Genomic DNA, 4,093 nt, shown 5'->3' on the forward strand with positions numbered 1-4,093 from the left:
TTACAAGGAGAATTCAATAAGTTTGTCACCCTATTGGAAGCATGAAGATCAAGAAGAAAAGGGGTTGACAAACAAAGTATGGGACCCTGGTATGCGAAATTGTGATCACTACAACTTCGCACAACTAACCAGCAAGTGCACTGGGTCGTCCAAGTAATAAACCTTACGCGAGTAAGGGTCGATCCCACGGAGATTGGTGGTATGAAGCAAGCTATGGTCATCTTGTAAATCTTAGTCAGGCAGACTCAAATGGATATGGTGATGAACGAAAATAACATAAAAGATAAAGATAGAGATACTTATGTATATCATTGGTGGGAGCTTCAGACAAGCGTATGAAGATGCCTTCCCTTCCGTCACTCTGCTTTCCTACTGCCTTCATCCAATCCTTCTCACTCCTTTCCATGGCAAGCTCGTGTAGGGTTTCACCGTTGTCAATGGCTACCTCCCATCCTCGCAGTGAAAGCTAATGCTCACGCACTCTGTCACAGTACGGCCAATCACCGGTCGGTTCCCGCTCCTACTGGAATAGAATCCCTCTTTTGCGTCTGTCACTAACGCCCAGTAGGTTATAAGTTTGAAGCACGTCACAGTCATTCAATCATTGAATCCTACTCAGAATACCACAGACAAGGTTAGACCTTCCGGATTCTCTTGAATGCCGCCATCAGTTCTTGCCTATACCACGAAGACTCTGATCTCACGGAATGGTTGGCTCGTTTGTCAGGCGAGCACTCGGTTGTCAGGCGATCAACCATGCATCATGCAATCAGAAATCCAAGAGATATTCACTAAGCCTCATATGCTTGTAGAACAAGAATGGTTGTCAGTCACCTTGTTCATAGGTGAGAATGATGATGAGTGTCAATCATCACCTTCATCAAGTTGAAGAACAAGTGATATCTTGGACAAAGAACAAGCGGAATTGAATGGAAGAACAATAGTAATTGCATTAATACTCGAGGTACAGCAGAGCTCCACACCTTAATCTATGGTGTGTAGAAACTCCACCGTTGAAAATACATAAGAACAAGGTCTAGGCATGGCCGAATGGCCAGCCTCCCAAAGTGAGTTCAATCATCAAAACATGATCAAAAGACTCTCTATATCTCTATTACAATAGTAAAAGGTCCTACTTATAGAAAACTAGTAGCCTAGGGTGTACAGAGATGAGTAAATGACATAAAAATCCACTTCCGGGCCCACTTGGTGTGAGCTTGGGCTGAGCAATGAAGCATTTTCGTGTAGAGACTCTCCTTGGAGTTAAACGCCAGCTTTTATTCCAGTTTGGGCGTTTAACTCCCATTTTGGTGCCAGTTCCGGCGTTTAACGCTGGAATTTCTTGAGGTGACTTTGAACGCCGGTTTGGGCCATCAAATCTTGGGCAAAGTATGGACTATCATATATTGCTGGAAAGCCCAGGATGTCTACTTTCCAACGCCGTTGAGAGCGCGCCAATTGGGCTTCTGTAGCTCCAGAAAATCCACTTCGAGTGCAGGGAGGTCAGAATCCAACAGCATCTGCAGTCCTTTTGAGTCTCTGGATCAGATTTTTGCTCAGATCCTTCAATTTCAGCCAGAAAATACCTGAAATCACAGAAAAACACACAAACTCATAGTAAAGTCCAGAAAAGTGAATTTTAATTAAAAACTAATAAAAATATACTAAGAACTCAACTAAAACTACTAAAAACATACTAAAAACAATGCCAAAAAGCGTACAAATTATCCGCTCATCACAACACCAAACTTAAATTGTTGCTTGTCCCCAAGCAACTAAAGATCAAATAAGATAAAGAGAAGAGAATATGCAATGAACTCCAAAAACATCTATGAAGATCAGTATTAATTAGATGAGCGGGGCTTTTAGCTTTTTGCCTCTGAATAGTTTTGGCATCTCACTTTATCCCTTGGAACTCAGAATGATTGGCTTCTTTAGGAACTCAGAATCCAGATAGTGTTATTGATTCTCCTAGTTAAGTATGATGATTCTTGAACACAGCTACTTATTGAGTCTTGGCCGTGGCCCAAAGCACTCTGTCTTCCAGTATTACCACCGGATACATACATGCCACAGACACATAATTGGGTGAACCTTTTCAGATTGTGACTCAGCTTTGCTAAAGTCCCCAATTAGAGGTGTCCAGGGTTCTTAAGCACACTCTTATTGCCTTGGATCACAACTCTATTTCTTTCTTTTTCTTTTTCTTTTTTTCGGTTTTTTTTTTCGTTTGCCTTTTTTTTTTTCACTACTTTTTCTTGCTTCAAGAATCATTTTTATGATTTTTCAGATCCTCAGTAACATGTCTCCTTTTTCATCATTCTTTCAAGAGCCGACATTCATGAACCACAAATTCAAAAGACATATGCACTGTTCAAGCATACATTCAGAAGACAAAAGTAATGCCACCACATCAAAATAATTAAACTATTATAAAATTCAGAATTCATGCAATTCTTTTCTTTTTCAATTAAGCACGTTTTTATTTAAGAAAGGTGATGGATTCATAGGACATTCATAACTTTAAGGCATAGACACTAAGACACCAATGATCATAAGACACAAACATAGATAAACATAAGCACTTAAAATTCGAAAAACAGAAGAATAAAGAACAAGGAAATCAAGGAACGGGTCCACCTTAGTGATGGCGGCTCTTCCTTCCTCTTGAAGGTCCTATGGAGTGCTTGAGCTCCTCAATGTCTCTTCCTTGCCTTTGTTGCTCCTCTCTCATGATTCTTTGATCTTCTCTTATTTCATGGAGGAGGATGGAATGTTCTTGGTGCTCCACCCTTAGTTGTCCCATGTTGGAACTTAACTCTCCTAGGGAGGTGTTTAGTTGCTCCCAATAGTCTTGTGGAGGAAAGTGCATCCCTTGAGGTATCTCAGGGATCTCATGATGAGAGGGGTCTCTTGTGTGCTCCATCCTTTTCTTGGTAATGGGCTTATCCTCATCAATGGTGATGTCTCCCTCTATGTCAACTCCAACTGAATAACAGAGGTGACAAATGAGGTGAGGAAAGGCTAACCTTGCCAAGGTAGAGGACTTATCCGCCACCTTGTAGAGTTCTTGGGCTATAACCTCATGAACTTCCACTTCTTCTCCAATCATGATGCTATGAATCATGATGGCCCGGTCTAGAGTAACTTCGGACCGGTTGCTAGTGGGAATGATTGAGCGTTGGATAAACTCCAACCATCCTCTAGCCACGGGTTTGAGGTCATGCCTTCTCAATTGAACCGGCTTGCCTCTTGAATCTCTCTTCCATTGTGCGCCCTCTTCACATATAAATGTGAGGACTTGGTCCAACCTTTGATCAAAGTTGACTCTTCTAGTGTAAGGATGTTCATCTCCTTGCATCATAGGCAAGTTGAACGCCACCCTCACACTTTCCGGACTAAAATCCAAGTATTTCCCCCGAACCATTGTGAGATAATTCTTTGGATCCGGGTTCATACTTTGATCATGGTTCTTGGTGATCCATGCATTGGCATAGAACTCTTGAACCATCAAGATTCCGACTTGTTGAATGGGGTTGGTAAGCACTTCCCAACCTCTTCTTCGGATCTCATGGCGGATCTCCGGATATTCACCCTTTTTGAGTGAAAAGGGGACCTCGGGGATCACCTTCTTCAAGGCCACAACTTCATAGAAGTGGTCTTGATGCACCCTTGAGATGAATCTATCTATCTCTCATGACTCGGAGGTGGAAGCTTTTGCCTTCCCTTTCCTCTTTTTAGAGGTTTCTCCGGCCTTGGATGCCATAATGGTTATGGAAAAACGAAAAAGCAACGCTTTTACCACACCAAACTTAAAATGTTTGCTCGTCCTCGAGCAAAAGAAGAAAGAAGAGAGTAGAAGAACAAGAAATGAGGGAGAGGGAGATGGTGGTGTATTCGGCCAAATAGGGGAAGAAGTGGTGTTTAGGTTGTGTGAAAATGAAGAAGGGAAGAAGGGTATTTATAGGAGAGAGGGGAGAAGGAGGTCGGCCATGTATGGGTGGGTTTGGGAGGGAAAGTGGTTTGAATTTGAAGGGTGAGGTTGGTGGGGATTTATGAAGGATGGATGTGAGTGGTGAAGAGAAAGATGGGA

This window comes from Arachis stenosperma, chromosome 9, assembly GCF_014773155.1.
Source record: "Arachis stenosperma cultivar V10309 chromosome 9, arast.V10309.gnm1.PFL2, whole genome shotgun sequence".
In the NCBI taxonomy this organism is placed as follows: Eukaryota; Viridiplantae; Streptophyta; class Magnoliopsida; order Fabales; family Fabaceae; genus Arachis; species Arachis stenosperma.